Below are 9946 nucleotides of genomic sequence, written 5' to 3' on the forward strand. Positions count from 1 at the left end.
ATCTGACACACAGCTGTGAGGCATTTGCGAGCTTTTTTGCGGAGAAGGTCCTGTTGCTCCGCCATGACCTCCCTGCCAATTTGGATACAATAAAGGAACTGGAGGCCCCTCGAGTGTCCTCGGGTCCAGTATTGGACCGCTTTGACCGGGTATCCCCAGCCAATGTGGACAGACTCCTCCGAGCTGGAAAGACCACCACCTGTCCTCTGGACCCGTGACCGTCTTGGCTGATTAGAGCGTGCCCAGACGAGGTGCGGGCCCCCCTGGGGGATATCATCAATTTGTCCCTTGGCACCGGGATATTTCCAGGGGAACTGAAGGAGGCAGTGGTGCGCCCGCTCTTAAAGAAAACATCATTAGATCCCTTAGATCTATCCAATTACCGCCCGGTATCGAACGTTCCATTCCTGGGTAAGGTGATTGAGAGAGCGGTTGCTGAACAGTTTGGTAGGTTTCTGGATGAAACATCGGCTCTGGATCCATTCCAGTCCGGCTTCCGCGCTGGTCATGGGACCGAGACGGCTCTGGTCGCCCTAACAGATGATCTCCGCAGGCAGCTGGATCGAGGCGGGTCGGGGCTGCTAATTCTTTTAGATCTGTCAGCAGCCTTCGACATGGTCGATCATGAACTCCTGGACCACCGCCTTGCCGACGTGGGGATCCAGGGCACAGTCCTTCAATGGCTGCGCTCATTTCTCTCTGGTCGGGGACAGAGGGTGGCGCTTGGGGGGGAATTGTCATCGCGCCACTCCTTGGTGTGTGGAGTGCCTCAGGGTGCGATTCTCTCTCCGATGCTTTTTAACATCTTTATGCGCCCCCTCGCCCAGCTTGTCCGGAGTTTTGGGCTGGGTTGCCATCAGTATGCCGATGACACCCAACTCTATCTGTTGATGGATGGCCATCCTGACTCGGCCCCAGACACACTGATCAGATGCTTGGAAGCTGTGGCGGGATAGTTACGTGGGAGCCGGTTGAAGTTAAATCCTTCGAAGACAGAGGTCCTGTGGCTGGGACGGGACGATATGGGATTGGGGGGGCAACTCCCATCTCTTGCGGGGGTGCAATTAGTGCCAGCACCGTCCGTTAAGAGTTTGGGTGTAATCTTCGATACCTCCCTCTCCATGGAGGCGCAGATTGCAGCTATAACAAAGGCGGCATTTTTTCATCTCCGCCAAACTAAGCAGTTGGCCCCTTATCTCTCTCGCCCTGACCTAGCCACTGTGATCCACGCGACGGTCACCTCCAGACTGGATTATTGTAACTCGCTCTACGTGGGGCTGCCCTTGAGACTGACCCAGAAACTCCAGCGGGTGCAGAATGCCGCGGCGAGACTCCTTATGGGGTCTTCGCTGCGAGATCACATTCATCCGGTACTATACCAGCTGCACTGGCTCCCGGTGGAGTACAGGATCAGGTTTAAGGTGCTGGTTTTAACCTTTAAAGCCCTATACGGCCTAGGACCCTCGTACCTACGGGACCGCCTCTCCTGGTATGCCCCACAGAGAAACCTACGGTCTTCAAATAAAAACATCCTGAAGGTCCCAGGCCTCAGAGAGGTTAGGCTAGCCTCAACTAGAGCCAGGGCTTTCTCGGCTGCGGCTCCAATCTGGTGGAACGCTCTGTCACAAGAGACTAGGGCCCTGCGGGACCTGACATCTTTCCGCAGAGCCTCCAAGACAGAGTTGTTCCACCAGGCCTTTGGTCAGGGCCCAGCCTGACTCCCTTCTCTGGCAACCTGCACAGAATTTTGCTTAACGGTTACCGTTAATTTGATTTTAATTAATTTTTATAATGGAATGTTTTTAAAATGTTTGATTGTTTGATTATTTAATTGTTGTTAGCCGCCCTGAGCCCGGCTTCGGCTGGGGAGGGCGGGATATAAATAAAATTTATTATTATTATTATTATTATTCAACCAGTGCCTCTGTGCCTTGTGTAAATGTCTGGAGTAAATGTCTAGCAGGAAGTGTCTGTCCTCTCCAGGATGTTGAAATACTGAAGAAGGCACCCAATAGTCCTAAGACGGGGGCGGAAACAGTACTTAAGGATGATCAAGCATTGCCTATGAAGGTCCAGGAGCTTGAAGAAAAACTCCAGCTGTTGCCAGAAATACTCCAGGAGCCCCAAGGAAGAGGTATTTTTGAGAATCCTGTCTTCACAAATTCCGGGGACATGGCCCTCCCAGTGTTAAGGTGGGGAGGTGGGGCTGGGAGTTTGCAGATAAGAGTCCAAAGTTAAAAATGTAAAGGCTAATGGAATTCTATTTAAAAATCAAAAGTCGCTGTGGTGGTTCAAGTTATAGTGTGAGACAAAAGACAAGATGGAAAAGAAAAGATAAGGAAGAGAGAAAAGAGATAGAGAGAAAAAGAAGGAAGAAAGAAAAAGAAAACACAAAAAATCCTACTGAAAATGGTTTGTTTGTTCAGAAAAGAGAAGGAAAAGAAAAAAGCCATTGTAATAAGTAAATAGAAAAAGGGGGAAGTGGGGAGGGAAAAGTAGATATATATATATATATATATATATATATATATATATATATATATATATATGGAGAGAGAGAGAGAATTCTTTAATGAGAAATAATAATAAAAAAAATTAAAACTTTTTTTGAGTGATAGCAGCTCTTTTGGCTGAGGTGTGGCATGCAGCTGAAACAGTATTTCAGGAAACTCAAGCATTCCGTGTGAATCTCCAGGAGCTTGAAGAGAAACTCCAGGCGTTGCCAGCAACACTCCAGGAGCCGCAAGCCAGAGGTATTTTTGAGAATCCTGTCTTCACAAATTCCGGGGACATGGCCCTCCCAGTGTTAAGGTGGGGAGGTGTTGCTGCGAGTTTGCAGATAAGAGTCAAAAGTTAAAAATGTAAAGGCTAATGGAATTCTATTTAAAAATCAGGTCAGGACAACAGATCCACACCTGGGAGCTTGATGGCAGCTGAAGGGATCCACGGTGATCCAGGGCAAGCTGCACTTGCTGCTCAGGTAAGGCCAGAAGGAGGCTTACCAGGCGTCCCCGGTTGCCAGGGAGAGACCCCGGATTCAGCAATCTGTCCCCGGCAGAAATTTGTCCCCGGAATGTCCCCGGATTTATGCCTGGGGACTTCCTGCGCTGCAACATGGCTGACGCCATGGTAGCAAGCAGCATCGGAGGTCCCGACAACATCCGGGGACCTGCAGGAAAAGGGCCAGTTTAAAACAGCGGCTGTCTAGTTCACAGAGTTCCTGAACAAGCAGGCATGGAAACACCGGTTTCTATAATAACTGAAATGCACTTCATTTGAAACTAAGTAGAGCCTCTCTGCTAATGCAGAGCACAATCCACAGCTTCAGGCAAGGCCATTTATATACCCAGAATCCAGAGTAGCCTTTTCTCCTACGCCTCTCAAGTACCACCACTGCAACACCAGCGCTTGGCCTTCTGGCACCTGTAGGCTAGGGAAAGAGCTCTTTAGCACCCTGGGGTGGAGCTCCTTCTCAGCAATAGCACTGTCTGCTCATTCCCAACTTCTTCAACCAGTGCCACTGTGCCTTCTGTAAATGTCTGGAGTAAATGTCTAGCAGGAAGTGTCTGTCCTCTCCAGGATGTTGAAATACTGAAGAAGGCGCCCAATAGCCCTAAGACGGGGGCGGAAACAGTACTTAAGGATGATCAAGCATTCGATATGAAGGTCCAGAAGCTTGTAGACAACCTCCAGCCATTCCCTGCAATACTCCGGGAGCCACAAGCAAGAGGTATTTTTGAGAATTGCGTCCCGCGGTGACCCGGAAGTAACGGAACGGGTTACTTCCAGGTTTCGCTGCTCGCGCATGTGCAGACACCCAGAATGACGTCACACACATGCGCAGAAGCGGCAAATCACGGCCCCCACACGCGCAGACGTGGCTTGCGTTCTGCTCATGATGTGAACAGGGCTCCGGAACGGATCCCGTTCGCAACCAGAGGTACCACTGTAGTGCCTGGCTTGTTCAATGGCTTGTCCATTTCGGAGCCATTTCTGCTTCCTGGGCTGTGCCCCCAATACTACGGCTTTGGTCTTGGAATAATTTCTATTCAAATCTTTGTTACGACACAGTCTCCCAAAGTTCTTTAGTAATCGCCTCATACCCACCTGCGTTTGTGCTAACAACACCGTATCGTTGGCATGTAGCAAAATGGATACATTCTGGGATAAAACTGAAACAGGGAAATATCTGGCCATTTGGGTTCCTTTATTACATCACTAACATAAATGTTAAACAGCAGAATTTTAGAAAGTATTTCAAAGTGTTTAAAATGATGGTTAACATTTAAAAAACGATATTCAATAAGTTTTACAAGCCTGTATGTGTAACTGCTGATGATGGTGGGGGGTGGGGGGTGGCGGCAGCTGTGGTTGTAAGACTCCCTTAAAACTGATTTACAGTGCTGGCTCTTGGGGATTGAAAGGGCACATAAAAAGGCCTTGCCCAAGTTAAAGAAAAACCAACAAACAGCCCCAGTCAAACAATTAGAAAAACCAGCCTGTGGGGCTCAGATGAACAAGTCCCACTTTGGTGCAACTTGACCGGAATGACATGCACAGATGTTCCCTTCTTTTTCTCAGTGATAGCAGCTCTTTTGGCTGGGCTGTGGCAAGGAGCTGAAACAGTATTTAAGGAAACTCAAACATTCCTTGTGAAGCTCTGGGAGCTTGAAGAGAAACTCCAGGCGTTGCCAGCAACACTCCAGGATCCGCAAGGAAGAGGTATTTTTGAGAATCCTGTCTTCACAAAGTCCGGGGACATGGCCCTCCCAGTGTTAAGGTGGGGAGGTGGGGCTGCGAGTTTGCAGATAAGAGTCAAACGTTTAAAATGTAAAGGCTAATGGAATTCTATCTAAAAATCAGGTCAGGACAACAGATCCACACCTGGGAGCTTGGTGGCAGCTGAAGGGATCCACGGTGATCCAGGGCAAGCTGCACTTGCTGCTCAGGTAAGGCCAGAAGGAGGCTTACCAGGCGTCCCCGGTTGCCAGGGACAGTCCCCGGATTCAGCAATCTGTCCCCGGCAGAAATTTGTCCCCGGAATGTCCCCGGATTTACGCCTGGGGACTTCCTGCACTGCAACATGGCTGACGACATGGCAGCATGCAGCATCGGAGGTCCCGACGACATCCGGGGACATTAATTAAATCCGGGGACATTCCAGCCAGTTCCAGCCAGCCAATCCGCTGGCTGGGGGGGTACCCCGACCTTGCTGCAGCTGCCGCTGAGGAGAGGGAGAGCCCGGCCCGAGAGAGCAGAGACCCAGAGGAAGGTATGTCTGCTTTAACGCCTCATTGCTGAGCAAAAATCAGCATTCTTGGCCATTTATGTGGCGTACACCCCTCCCCCCTTTTCTCCAGCTGGACGGCTTGTCTTTGGGGCGTTGAGGCAAAGCACAGCAGAGGGGATCCTCTGCCCCCCCCCCCCACTTTGTGGGAGAGCTTGCTTGCAGATAGGGATAGCGCACGGTTGGAGAGCCTTTTATTTGTAATTGCTCTGGTTGCTTAGAAGGGTAGTTAATCGTTTAACCTGCCAGAAAAAGGGCCAGTTTAAAACAGCGGCTGTCTAGTTCACAGAGTTCCTGAACAAGCATGGAAACACCGGATTCTATAATAACTGAAATGTGCTTCATTTGCAACTAAGTGGAGCCTCTCTGCTAATGCAGAGCACAATCCACAGCTTCAGGCAAGGCCATTTATATACCCAGAATCCAGAGCAGCCTTTTCTCCTACGCCTCTGAAGTACCACCACTGCAACACCAGCGCTTGGCCTTCTGGCACCTGCAGGCTAGGGAAAGAGCTCTTTAGCACCCTGGGGTGGAGCTCCTTCTCAGCAATAGCACTGTCTGCTCATTCCCAACTTCTTCAACCAGTGCCTCTGTGCCTTCTGTAAATGTCTGGAGTAAATGTCTAGCAGGAAGTGTCTGTCCTCTCCAGGATGTTGAAATACTGAAGAAGGCGCCCAATAGCCCTAAGACGGGGGTGGAAACAGTACTTAAGGATGATCAAGCATTGCGTATGAAGGTCCAGGAACCTGTAGAAAACCTCCAGCCGTTGCCTGCAATACTCCAGGATCCGCAAGGAAGAGGTATTTTTGAGTATCCTGTCTTCACAAATTCCGGGGACATGGCCCTCCCAGTGTTAAGGTGGGGAGGTGGGGTTGGGAGTTTGCAGATAAGAGTCAAAAGTTAAAAATGTAAAGGCTAATGGAATTCTATTTAAAAATCAAAAGTCACTGTGGTGGTTCAAGTTATAGTGTGAGACAAAAGACAAGATGGAAAAGAAAAGATAAGGAAGAGAGAAAAGGGATAGAGAGAAAAAGAAGAAAGAAAGAAAAAGAAAACACAACAAATCCTACTGAAAATAGTTTGTTTGTTTGTTCAGAAAAGAGAAGGAAAAGAAAAAAAACCATTGTAATAAGTAAATAGAAAAAGGGGGAAGTGGGGAGGGAAAAGTAGATATATATATAGAATTTTTTAACGATAAATTAAAAAAAACATTTTTTTTAAAAAAGAGAAAGTAATAATAATGAAAATGGGTAAATGAGTAAGAAGTGAATAGAAATGGATGAATGATGAGTAATAATGTATTAATAAAGAAGGGAGGGTTGTGCGTATAACTAAAGAAGAAGGAGGAGGAGGGAGAGAGAGAGAGAGAGAGAGAGAGAGAGAGAAGGGAACAATAAAAAGGGGCAGTTTGAATTCTCCCGTGGGACCCCCAGGGCTTGGTGTGGGGTCCCTAGATGAGGGCTGAGGTGGCGGTTCCAGGAAATGGGCTCCAGTGGTTCAGGCCGCCTTCCTGGGTTCATAGGGCTTTAAAATACGGATAAGAAATGGACTGAAAATAAACTCAATCACATAAAGCATGGTTTTTGCTGTGCCCCCCTGCACTGGCAGGGGAGGGTCCACGCCGCGTTCTTCTAGCCCCCAGCCGGTCCCCGGTGCGCGGCTCCTCTGCTCTTTTGCTCCAGCCGCTGGTGATATTGGCTTGGGGTCGGAGCTGGGCTAGGTGGGGCGTTCCCTCCGGGCTTCCCTGTCTCTCCCGATCCCCTCCTATCCTTACCAATACAGTCGTACCTTGGATCCCAAACGCATTGCGACTCGAATGTTTTGGCTTCCCAAAGCCACAAACTCGGAAGTGAGTGTTCCGGTTTGTGAATGTTCTTTGGAGCCCAAATGTCTGATGGGGCTTCCGCGGCTTCGGATTGAGTGCAGGAAGCTCCTGCAGCCAATCGGAAGCCGCGCCTTGGTTTCCGAAGGTTTTGGAAGTCAAACGGACTTCTGGCATGGATTCCGTTTGACTTCCGAGGTACCACTGTATATCTTCTTGGAGCAGGGGCAATCCCATTGCCGCCTTCAGTTCTGGTAAAGCTAAGAATTGCTTGTGCAGATCTTGATGCCTTCAAGGCCGAGGCTGTCATCTGATGAGACCCAGTACTCCTATCAGAGAAGCAAATCCTCAAATACAGTCATACCTCTTCTTCCACTCGGTTCAGGTTACGTCTTTTCAGGTTGCGTCCTGCGGCGACCCGGAAGTAACGGAACGGGTTACTTCCAGGTTTCGCTGCTCTCGCATGTGGAGACGCTCAGAATGACGTCACGCGCATGCGCAGAAGCGGCAAATTGCGACCCCCACACGCGCAGACGTGGCTTGCGTTCTGCTCATGATGCGAACGGGGCTCCGGAACGGATCCCGTTCGCAACCAGAGGTACCACTGTAGTGCCTGGCTTGTTCAATGGCTTGTCCATTTCGGAGCCATTTCTGCTTCCTGGGCTGTGCCCCCAATACTACGGCTTTGGTCTTGGAACAATTTCTATTCAAATCTTTGTTACGACACAGTCTCCCAAAGTTCTTTAGTAATCGCCTCATACCCACCTGCGTTTGGGCTAACAACACCGTATCGTTGACATGTAGCAAAATGGATACATTCTGGGATAAAACTGAAACAGGGAAATATCTGGCCATTTGGGTTCCTTTATTACATCATTTACATAAATGTTAAACAGCAGAATTTTAGAAAGTATTTCAAAGTGTTTAAAATGATTTAGGAATTACAAGGTTAACTTTTTTAAAAAGATATTCAATAAGTTTTACAAGCCTGTATGTGTAACTGCTGATGATGGTGGGGGGTGGGGGGTGGGGGGTGGCGGCAGCTGTGGTTGTAAGACTCCCTTAAAACTGATTTACAGTGCTGGCTCTTGGGGATTGAAAGGGCACATAAAAAGGCCTTGCCCAAGTTAAAGAAAAACCAACAAACAACCCCAGTCAAACAATTAGAAAAACCAGTCTGTGGAGCTCAGATGAACAAGTCCCACTTTGCTGCAACTTGACCGGAATGACATGCACAGATGCTCCCTTCTTTTTCTCAGTGATAGCAGCTCTTTTGGCTGAGGTGTGGCAAGGAGCTGAAACAGTATTTAAGGAAGCTCAAGTATTCCGTGTGAAGCTCCAGGAGCTTGAAGAGAAACTCCAGGCGTTGCCAGCAACACTCCAGGAGCCGCAAGCCAGAGGTATTTTTGAGAATCCTGTCTTCACATGGCCCTCCCTCCCAATGGGTTTCAAGTCCCATCATCCCTGATGAGCGCTGGCCATGTTGGCTGGGGCTTAGGGGCGTCCCACCACAGTCTGGAGCCCAGTTCAGTGCGCCTTTGTGGGCAGCTGGTAGCCATGGCAGGGTCACCTTCGCTGCGTGGAAGGGGTGGCCTCCTCCCCACCCCCACCCCACGCGCAGGAGACCAGAGGCCAGTAGCAGACTGCGCATGTGCTGCCTCGGAAGGGCACAAAGGTTTGCTGCCTCCTTGTGTGCCCATTTTCTTGCCAAAAAGAATAAAAATACAGCATATGGTTGCACATACCAGGCACCAATGTTAATGGTGGTTCTTTGGCTTTTCCTTCAGGTGAGGCACACGAGGAGGAGGAGCAGCAGCAGGAGGAGAAGGAAAAATAAAGAAAAGGGGGGGTTGGGAATATATATTTCCCTCTATATTTCTATTATTAGTTCTATGTATTGCTTCTTTATTTAATAAAAATTATTTTAAAAAGCCTGCAAAGTGGTTTACCAAAACAAAAAACAAACAACCCACCACAGCAGTAAAATCAAGAAAAACCAACAATCCTACTTTAAAACATACAAAAGCTAAAATATTAAAAGAGATGAAAATTCCTTCCACTTCCTAAGCTTCTAGGTATGCTTGCCTCAACAAGAATGCTTTTAGCAGGTGCCTGAAAAGCGTCTAGCAAAGACACGTGCTTTGTTGCAAGAGGCGGGGAGTTCCAAAGGGCAGGTGCTGCCATACTAAACCATGCAGTACAGATATTCTGCGGAACCTGTGGTAGCGCTTGAAACTGAGAGAATTCCAGCTCCATGATTGCAGTCATGGGATTGTTGTCTATGTTTTGACTCCACAGAGTGGGAAGTGACGGCGACAGGATGTTTGTGTTCCTAGAATCATGGAATAGAATCATAGAATCATAGAGTTGGAAGAGGCCACAAGGGCCATCGAGTCCAACCCCCTGCCAAGCAGGAAACACCATCAGAGCACTCCTGACATATGGTTGTCAAGCCTCTGCTTAAAGACCTCCAAAGAAGGAGACTCCACCACACTCCTTGGCAGCAAATTCCACTGTCAAACAGCTCTTACTGTCAGGAAGTTCTTCCTAATGTTTAGGTGGAATCTTCTTTCTTGTAGTTTGGATCCATTGCTCCGTGTCCGCTTCTCTGGAGCAGCAGAAAACAAACAACCTTTCTCCCTCCTCTATGTGACATCCTTTTATATATTTGAACACGGCTATCATATCACCCCTTAACCTCCTCTTCTCCAGGCTAAACCTGCCCAGCTCCCTTAGCCGTTCCTCATAAGGCATCGTTTCCAGGCCTTTGACCATTTTGGTTGCCCTCCTCTGGACATGTTTCAGTTTGTCAGTGTCCTTCTTGAACTGTGGTGCCC

This window comes from Podarcis tiliguerta, assembly GCF_965153285.1.
Source record: "Podarcis tiliguerta genome assembly, chromosome: W".
Taxonomy (NCBI): Eukaryota; Metazoa; Chordata; class Lepidosauria; order Squamata; family Lacertidae; genus Podarcis; species Podarcis tiliguerta.